The sequence below is a fragment of the Chiroxiphia lanceolata genome, chromosome 1 (assembly GCF_009829145.1).
Source record: "Chiroxiphia lanceolata isolate bChiLan1 chromosome 1, bChiLan1.pri, whole genome shotgun sequence".
NCBI classification, from domain to species: domain Eukaryota; kingdom Metazoa; phylum Chordata; class Aves; order Passeriformes; family Pipridae; genus Chiroxiphia; species Chiroxiphia lanceolata.
In genome coordinates, this window is record NC_045637.1 from 9,980,263 (window position 1) to 9,990,444 (window position 10,182).

Genomic DNA, 10,182 nt, shown 5'->3' on the forward strand with positions numbered 1-10,182 from the left:
CACTTTTTAACTAACACATCACTGTGTAGAAATCAAGGGAGGAAAAAATCCTCGCCAGAGTGCTTAGAGAAGGAGAGGGCAGGATTGATCGTAGGGCTGCTGCTCAGACTTCTGAGCACTCAGGCTTTGGAGCCCCCTGGGCAGCTTGTGTTTCCAGGCGTCTCACATCGCAGATCTGATTTCAGGCTCAGCCACAGGCAGGCAATGGGTTAACGGGGGACGCAGCACGTTAACTGTATCTGTGGAGATTATGGCATGTTTATCCAGTGTTCAGATTTCCTGTCTGAGTGTTTGGATTTCCTGAAATCCCTGCTATCAGCCCAAGTGCTGTCCACTGAGCAGATCGTTTTTTCTCTCTCTCTTTTTTTTTCTCCCCCCCCCTCTTTTTTTTTTTTAACTTTGCTCACATGGTAGGTTTTCCTTCCTGCTCTCTTTCCAGTTGTAGTGCCTGTGTGTCCTCACCGGTCAGGACATTTATGGATGCAGATCAACACTCTTAGACTCCAGAACTCTGAGGATTGCCGTACATTGGATTTCCTTTCTATTATTATTATTTTATTTCAGTTTATTTTATCATTTTGTGGCAAGAAAAGCTGAAGAAACATGCTCTTTTTCAGCTGCCCATGGGAAGATACGTTTTAATCTGAGATGGAATAATGGCCTTAGGCTTGAGGAGCAAATCTGGAATGGGAATTCAGACTGCACACGTCCTGGTGAGTTACAGCGCATCGGGGCTGAGAGTGGCTGGTAACAAGCAGCACAGAGACAGGGACAAAGGCTGAGCCCGTCCATTCAATGTGGCTGCGGAGCAAACTGCAAAAAGCAGATGGGTGAAAGCTGTAGTCAGAACTTTTTCCAAAAGAAACAACTGAAGTCCATTTCTAGTTCCTAAAAATACACGCTGTTCTACATCCCAGAAAATGCCTAGGTAGCAAAATGCGTAAGGCCAGACTCTGGGAGTCCTTACTCATGTGAGTAACTTTTACTCTCATAAACAACCTCAGTGGTTCTAAAATGAGGTCGTGTAAGAAAGGAATTGCAGAATAGGGCCCACTTTGTAAATTGCAATGTCTCACTCTCAGCAAAAATTAATCTGCAAAGTAAAATGAGCATTTTCTGAGTGTCTTTGCATGTTTTCTTGGCCTTTTATGTTTTATTGTTGATCTAGATTTACGTTTTAAGAAGAAACTCTGTGCCAACTATTTGTCCTATTGTCTCTTAAATAAGTTTGCAGTGGGAGTGACAACTGTATTCTCATGCAGCAACGTTCCGGGAGGCCAGGAAGGGGCTTTCTGTTGTTGGAGGGAAAATGCTGAGTGCTATGCTGCTCTGAATGAACTGGAAAGCTGCATTCAGACATGGGGCTTGGCTTAGCTAAGGTTTTAGCTTCATTTTTGGATGTGAGAGTTCATGATGGCATTAGGTGGTTTCAGTTAACCACAGTCACAAATGCAATGAGTTGATCAGTCTCTAAATCACTGACTCAGAATTTGAAAAGAAAAAAAATCTTCTTTTCAGGCCTCTTCCAAGCAGATTTCATTGTTGGCACCCATGGAAGTGTTGCTGGAGTAAGATGTGGAAGATAAAGCATCATCATTGTTGCAACTTTTGTTCTGTCCCATAGCTAGAGGCTGTGGTTGTGCTGAACATTCCTGAGCTGCTCATTGGAGCCAGTCCAGGGATTTGATTCCCTAATTGTAAGGGAAAAGTTTGATTCAGACCTTGCTTAGATGTGTGAGGAAACATCTATAGGAAAACCAGCTTTCTACAGTAATTTTACTTTAGCTCTGATTTTCCTTAGACTATTTCGTAAGTCCTGAATTCTAGTGTATAATACTGTATATCGAACAAGAGACTTTAATATTTAAATTTGGGGGGTTTAGTAGGACAGAATACTTTCCTTTATTTATATACCAATAATGGGAAAGAGCCATTTTCCAAATTCTTTGCAAAGTTTCCAGATCTGAAGTTTTAAACTAATTGCCTGATGTGCCATCTTTCCATACAACCCTTTGTGATCCTGCTGCTCATCTTCAAGGCTTACTTTGCTATCAGAGGAAAGTCTACTAGAATGTCCAGACCAAACTCATGTCTTGTCTGCCTGGGAGCCTTCAGGAATTCATTTTAATCATTAACATGGGGCAACACTGAAACTGATGGCATTTTATGCATTGAAAGGTCAGTTCTTCCCGTATGTGTGGGTTGTACTCTCACTGTAGTGGATCGACTGCCAGAAATGAAAGGAGGGCCAAGGAGTGCCTCACTGAGTGGGACTGGTTTGGTTGCAATTTGGTGGTCTGTGATGCGACCAAACTGGCTGTAGCAGAAATGTGCCCCTCTCAAAGCTGGAAGAAGAGTCAAATGTCACCAATGATCCATGAAATGCAGAAAATACAGAGTACAGACGAGGAGTCAGGGGAAATATAAAGACTCATCTAGGTCTACCCAAATTTCCCATCTTTGGAAACTTTTTTGGCTTTCTGATGAGCAAGATGCTTGGGACTGGTTTGGTTGTGGGGTTTTACCCCTTTTCTGCAGGGCTGTCAGAACTTTTCTGGTTTCAGCCAGGTTGGAAATGCTGTGGGAATAGTTTTTCTGGTGGTATTTTGGTATTTCCTCTTCTGCTCACACCCAGAGCAGGAAGTGCAGAAGCACAACCTTCAGCTCATTGTGTACGTGTTTCTTTTTATAAACCTGAATTCTCTGCCCGCCCCCCTCTTTTTTTTCTTTTCCTCTGATAGCCCTCACATAGGATTAAGTTTCTGTTCGATTTAGACTGAGAAATTTTGTCTTTTCACAAAACTATACCAAGCACTAAGTAGTTCCTTAATAATTCCTTAATAAGTGATCATCATATTAGTTTTTAATTATCTAAGTGCTATATTACCAATCAGCTACCCACAGCCAATAATGTTAATGTAACAATATCCCCCAGTAGGTGCTTCTGCTGAACCTTCAGCAGCATGAGGACTAACTGGTCATCAAGACCTACGTACTCAGTTGCCCATGAAAAAATTCTGCAAAAGGTCTTTTTTTTTTTTGTAACCCACCACAACCATTAAACTCTGTAAGATTAGACTCTTCATGCTTTAATGTTCCTTCCCTCACTCATTTTCTTTTTCTGCATCAGTGAGGAGGTTCAGCTCATACGCCCTCACTCCATGTGTCCAACTCACTCACCATCACATCTGCCAGTGTTCCTGACTTTCTTGCTGTTGGCAAGTATGGATAAACAATTTTGACAGGTACAGAGTCCTGCAGAGCTAACTTCATACACACAGTGATGTTTCACTGCTGAGATGATAAATGGACCAGAGGAACTAAACCACTTTCCCCAAAAATGTTCCCCACATCCAAAGCTTTTAACCCCTCCTTTTTATGCAGTTTTCCACAAAAAGCAAAGGATTTAATTTTGTTTCATACCTGAGAAAGCAGATCACATTTAGACTGCAGCTTTTGCCTCAAGAATCTCTTAGCCACCTTGTATTGTCTTTAATCCGCCATTTTATAAACAAAAATAAAATTAAGATGGATCTTAAAGTTGGCCCGTGGCAAAATAATTATCTCTATTTCCACTTGGGTCCACTCCCAGGACCGCTACATGAACAGCTCTGCCCGTTGTGTTTGGCAACTGTCCCCATGTTGGATTCCGCTTGTAAGACAATTTGCTCTTCAGCATCATAGTCCTCAAAAATGCAAGGAAATGCAAGCAAAGGGAAGTTAATTTACTTCACTAAAACTCTCTGTAATTTAAGAAGATTTAAGTAGAGGCAATGGAATTACTGAGGGGATTTGAGTTCTGTGTTTGTTTTGGGGTGTTTCTTTTTTCATTGCTGTTGGCTCCAAGTCTCTCTCTTGGGCTTTGGGGAGTTGCAGTGCTCCAGGGAGAGGGCACAAGGAGAGGGAGGGAAACAACTATGTGGGCCATTATTTCAGAGACTGATTAGCAGCAGGGCTCCGCCTAGACCACACATTGCTCCTCCCATGTGGCACCCACGAGCCTAGCTCCATCCATGCTGAAGAGAGCGAGATGTGAAACTCCTTGCTCAGTCCCCCTGAACCCCAACGCTGTGTTCAGCCCCACCAAGTGATGCTTTTAGTGTACCCTCCTCTATCTTGACTGGAGTTAACAAAATCCATCTGTCTTTGTGAGTCAGCAGAAAAGTATTCGTTTTTTATGAGTTAAGGGACATGGGATAGGGCAATGTCAAAGTGCAGAAGTCTTCCCCCAGCTAGGCTCTTGCACATCACACACAAAGAAAAGGTTGCATTTTCAGTTCCTATTCACCAGACAAGCTGATTTACACTAGCACAGGACGTGGCCCGTTGGGGTACGTGGCCACGGCTGCCAAACAAGACTCCTTTCATCAGCAAACAAAAGTGCAAATGGGCATCAACCAGCACACACCGTGATGCAGCAGCTGCTGGCAGTTTGGGAAAGCCAAAAGAAAACTCTATTTTCTTCTCATCAAAAGCAAAATGAGGAAGCCTCCCCTCTCCCCTTCCTCCCCTGACACTACCACCCTGGCTCAAGCGAGTTGATATGTAGGTATTTGTGTGGGGGTTTGTTCTCAGTGGTTAACCACATAACAATTTGAAGCATGTGGCTAAATCAAAAGAAACTGCCTTTAAACATTTGCAGACTGTAATTGTGTTGGAGAGAGTGGAACCCCGGCTGGGGGCTGCTGGCCACCCTGGGGGCTGCGGCAGGAAGCCTTGAACATCCCACAGCAAGGTCCACAAAGAGGGGGAAAAAGCTGATTTTAAGTCTAAGAACTTCTTAACAATACTCTGCAGCCAGGGCCAGATGTTTTCAACTCCTGTTTCACGTCTTTACTTGGTGTGCCAGGGTGAAATGCCTGACAGGAAACAAAACAGAGGGAAGAGAGGTGGCAAAAAGAGGGAGAGTGTTCTGTCACACCACTTTCATAAATAAAGCCAGAGGAAAAATAACAAACAAATTGGAGAAGTTTTGCTGTGAAGCCGAGCGTGCCTGAGACTGCTGTGTGATCCCTGGGGGAAGGAGCGAGAGGTGGGTGGTGTGTGTTGGAGAGCCAGGCTCTGGGGGGGAGGGCAAGGAACAACCGTGTTTGGGGGTGGTTAGAGCTCCTCCATCCCTCAAACCTGAATTTGTTGAACAGGGAGGAAAGACTAGAGAGAGATGTGGGATCAAGATGAGCAGTTGTGCTTGTGTGGGCAAAGATTCCAGCACCTGCATGATGCCACATTATCCCAGAACTGTGGAGCTAATGCTAACATCCAGTTTTAAAGCATTTTGGGCTTAAAGAAGACATAAAGCTGAAGATTGCAACATTTCCCCATGGGAGAAGCTGTCCATGAGACATTCTGCAAGTGGTTTGTGACTCTCTAAGGTCATGGGCTTTTAATTGCCATTTGATCCAGTGCATCCTCAGTCCATGATTAGGAAAGCCTTAGTTACACATGGACACAATCCAAAGTGATCATTGCACAAACAAAAGAGGGAAATCAATCTTCTTCACTTATAATTTAGTAGGTAAAAATACCACATCTGTACAATCACCAGAATGGTCCCTGATCTGGGAAGGTAAATGACTTTTGGAGTATGGCCTTAAGGTTGAAAACTCAACCTTATTTGGAGAAAAAGCAAATAAGGCCTTGCCAAATCCTCTCTCCTGGTTACAGTGACTGAAGCTGTAGCCTTGTGAGACAGGGATTAGATGGGCTGGGATTGCAGTTAGAAATTTAGCTGTGCCCCAGGGTCCTGGAAGGACCTGCAACTCCATGCATCCCTCATATCTGTTCTCCAGTCTGGAGAGAAAAGAAATCAACTTTTAGTTAGTGGCTGAATGACATCCCTGGGATTGCCACCTTCTAGCATGGAATTATGATGTAACCACAGGTAAATCACCGCAGGCACTACCTAGACCAGCAGCAGGAGCAGTGTGGCTGGCTCCCACTTACTTTTTGTTCATCTCTGCAGGAGCCAAAAGGGAGCAGGTACATGGGAAATGCAGGGTACATGGTTGATGTCCTCCTGAAAACTACGGTGGAAAGGAGAGGAGGGAGATGTGTCCTGCCACGGCTGGCACAGCTGCATGCCCTTTTTATAGCAGTTGGCCAAATGCCTAGAAAGCAATTTTGTCCTGGCTAGAACTGCCAGACAGAGAGACAGCAGGACATTTCAGGTGCTAGGACAAACCTTATGGTATCTAAATTCAGCATAACACCAAGCCCTTAGCATAATGCTATGATTCTATATAGGAACATAAAACCACCTGAGCCAACGCTTCAGGATCCTGTCTCCAGTAGTGGCTGACACATGTAGGATACAACAATTGAACAGGAAGAACATGTAGAGATATATCCCCAGATTATGGCCCTCATCTAGAGGATTTTCTGAGCCAGAGCTCATACTTAGGATGTGCTTCTCCTGCAGATATTGGCAACATGGAGTTGTAAGCTTTTTCCTACTCAAGCTAATAGACATTTTAAGTATCAATTTAAAAGAAGGCTTTTATGGGTACACAAGATTGGTAGACAAAGATGGGCAAGCAAATTAATGGAAGGAATTTTGTCCTGAATTTACAGGTATTAAATCATTACTGACAGTGAGGGTACAATCCTAGTTTCCTAGCTGATTTATAGTAGTGTTACAAACTGAATTTTGTGGAAATCTTTCAGTTTTATTTGTCAGTAAATAAGATTATGCCAGCACCATGGAAATCTAACACTTACTGTATCTAATTTAGCATGGAACTATATTGCTACTTTCCTTATGCATTAAAATTCAAGCAGTTCAGTAGTCACACAAATTAATATGCTTACTGATGTAATCATTTACATAATGGCATATTTGTCATAAAATGTGTAAGATTGCATTCTCTGCTCATGTAGGATAGTTGCTCCATCCGTCTGATAAGAGGCAGGCTGTAGTTGCACATCCTTTAATCATTATTTCAGCAAGTGTCCTTTTATTCCTGTTCATAAATAGTAGCCAAATACTTAGCAAAGCTTGTCAGGATCAGAAATTCCTACAATTGAGTAGTTGTCTACATTCATGAACAAAGAGGACCTCTACCTTGGTAGAATAATTTCTGAAGATATTTTAAAATAATTAAGGTATTTAACACTAACAGGTACCATAATTCTACATTAAGTGTAGAGCTTTTGAATTATTATCAACCAGCGGGGTATAATTCCAATGTTACATTTGTCCTAAACTAATGTCACAATCTGATTCCAGATTTAATCAATGGTAAGATAGGTCTTAGCCAGAATCCTAGATCTCACAGGTCATTTAAACCTCGTAATTTTTATTTCCTGTGTTTATGAATTTGGGGTTGAGAAGGAGCTATCATATTGCATTATTGACCAGGATGAGGTTAAAATCGACTGTCCAAGATGATCTATAACTGGTATTTGTTCTCACTACCTAGACAAATGGGATTTGGTTCAGTGGAAACATATTTCCTTACTTTTGAGAATATTAGACTTAAAGGGCGTCAGTAGCACAGGAACAAGGATAAAAAGGTGACTGTAAGTCATGTGCTGGAGCCATACAACTGCCTACCTGACACCTGGTCTGAATTACAGAAATCTCTAGATGGTTGAGATTTATGTTTTTCTTCACAGAGTTCCTTGGAAGCTCAGAACAGTAATGATGGTGTTTCCCCCATAGGGTGGTATATACATGTCTGCACAGGCTATATCACAAACTCCTATGCTTCATCCCTTCCAATGCCTTTGAGCACAGAGAACAGCCTGGCTGTAAGGCTCCTCTTCAGCCAGAAACATCCTTCCCCCAAGGATCATTTCTAACACTAATTCTGCCCATTTTAAGGTTTCCCAAACAGACTAACCTCTAAGCATCTCCTTCTCAAGTTTGGGGTGTGCAATAGGCTCATGTCCTGTGAGTCACATCAACAGCGTCCTAAGCAAAGCCCTCCAATAGCTACAACTTGAGCAAGAGAGTTAGACTTAGAAGTAAATTCCTGACATAGATTTACACCATTAGATTAGGAACAAGAGGGAACATGACCCCAACCAGTAAGATCAGGTTTAGGCTGACCCTAAGGAAAACAAGGAGCCTTAGACAACACTTTTCCATGATGTTGGTGCTGAAAAACACCTTTTAATTTAAGGGAACCTTATTTGTGTTGTGATTTACATCCTGGGAGAAAAAAGGTAGCTTATATCATGGAAATTCATACTATTTAAATGGAATTTAAATAATGTGTTATTGAGAACTCTGCAATATCTACATCCTGTCTCTCTGAGTGAGATTGAAGTAATTGTGCGCTGTGTGTGCATGTGTCCCCCTGAGACTTTGACACCCCCCCCAACCAACAGGTGGAGGAACAGAGGACTCAAGAGCTCCTACACACTTTGTAAAAACAGGCAGACTGCTAGAAGGAAAAAACAATGCTTGAAACCTCTAACTAACTCTTCCCCAAGGGAAAAGCCACAAGTACTGAGAGACAAAAACAGAATTTCTGCAGGAGTGCAGTGCTGTGCTCACCACAACCCAGGAGAAAAACTTCCACAAGCATTTGCCCCTCCAGGCTGTCTACATGGGGCTTCAGAGTTCCCAAACCTTCTTGGTGTTCATGCAAACCTGGGTATGCCAGTGTGGCTTTAGGAGCAACAACATTTAGGTGAAATACACCTGTTGTTATTTATCTGAGTGCTTAAATTCTCTCTCCTTGGGGGAAACACCTTCTTGCCATTAAACAGGCCATTAAACCACCATGTTAATGCAAAAAAGCATTTCCTGGGAATAATAATATCCTGACAGTAGTATTGCTTGCACACTAGTGCTGGCTGCTAGTACAGTGGCAACATTTTGCTTAGACAAGTGATACGAGGAAAGAATCCTTTTTGCTAAAGCTGGACATTGTAGGTAAAAGCTTAAATCAGTAACTTTCAAAAGCTGGTTGCCTAAAATTCAGAATGTTAGCTCATAATGAAGTCCTGGGTAGACTATTTCAATGTCTTTTTGAGAGTGAGGTCAGTTATTTCAGTTCACTAATTAGGGTTTTGGTAGACAAGAGTTTAGCGCTTCCTCTGGAGTTTCCCAGTGCAGGACAATGTAAATCCATCCTGAGCTGCAGAACATTTGTTTTTATAATTCAAGGCCTGTTCTAAATAGATATCATCAGCTGGGCCAGGCTGTTGAAGACAAGTCAATTTGCATCTTGCAGAAAGAGACTGGGCTCCCTTCAGAAAGTGAACATAGATGGGAAAGAAACTGAGATGCCCAGAAAAGACAGGTCAGTGCTTTCGCTCCTTAGCACCTCCAGCCACCTGCAACATAAATGAGTTTACCAGGTTAAGCAGGAGACGAGTGGTGGTCACAAACACTAGAACAGAGCAGTATCACCCAGCTCCTACTCCAGAAGCAAACTGCAGAGGGCTTTGCTCTGTTTCCTACAGATATAATGCAAGGGAGGAGGAAGGATTACAGTGAACAGGCAGCATCTGTGTGAACACTGACAACACCCTCCAGTCTCGACAGTAGTTATCATGAGAAAATATGTTTCTGCTTTGTCCTTTCTTGTGCATGATAGAAGCAAACAAAATATTTGTTTCCTGAAAAGGAAATAGGTTTATTCTGGAATGTGCTGGGCAGTTCAGGTTCTTCTAAGTACTGAAGGATATATATGTGGGATTTCAACATTTTTAACTCCTCCCAGGATATTTGTGCAATATTAGTTTTGACAGTTACTGCATGGTTTTTGCAGCAAACGGTAGACCTGATGTAAGGAAAGCTGGCCTCATTTGTGCTGTTAATGTAGTCTTTCTTAGAAGCAGAAGCTATTTGCAAGATCATAACTTCCCTCACAGACACTATTTTTAAGTGGATAAGAGTTCTCTCAGAGGAATAATAGTCTTACTTCTGTTCACATCTGCGCAGTATTCTCTTGATCAGGAGATCAAGAGAAAGAGGATCTGAACAATTGCTTCTCTAACTAATAATGAACAGAGAGCTGTGCAGTAAATCATAACGTGCAATGAAATAAAAAACAAAATTTGGCTGGAGATTAATGGCTGGAATGGGACTTATTGAATTAAATTGGATCAGATGTTCCCTGGAAAAAACTCTGAGATAGATTCACAATGCTCTATGGTATTGGTTTTGTTTTTCACAAAGGAAGATTTAACTGGAATGTTTTGCAACTACTAACAATTTCTAGGCTCTGC

The 10,182-nt window shown here is 42.2% G+C and overlaps 1 protein-coding gene and 1 long non-coding RNA gene across 5 annotated transcripts in view; one reads left to right on the plus strand and one right to left on the minus strand.

Moving 5' to 3' along the window:
* Positions 1-371: 371 nt before the first annotated feature.
* LOC116784936 lies at positions 372-3,498 on the minus strand. Its single transcript, XR_004356306.1, has 2 exons — positions 3,424-3,498; positions 372-813 (listed from the first exon to the last, which is right to left on the minus strand). It is a non-coding gene; the product is annotated as an uncharacterized LOC116784936 (long non-coding RNA).
* ASAP1 (ArfGAP with SH3 domain, ankyrin repeat and PH domain 1) overlaps positions 448-10,182 on the plus strand; it is a 147,221-nt gene continuing 137,486 nt past the window's right edge. For all 4 annotated transcript variants that reach the window (XM_032683938.1, XM_032683963.1, XM_032683945.1 and 1 more), the window contains exon 1: positions 448-713. The gene's annotated coding sequence lies outside the window, so the exon portion shown is untranslated. The remainder of the gene's footprint in view (positions 714-10,182) is intronic.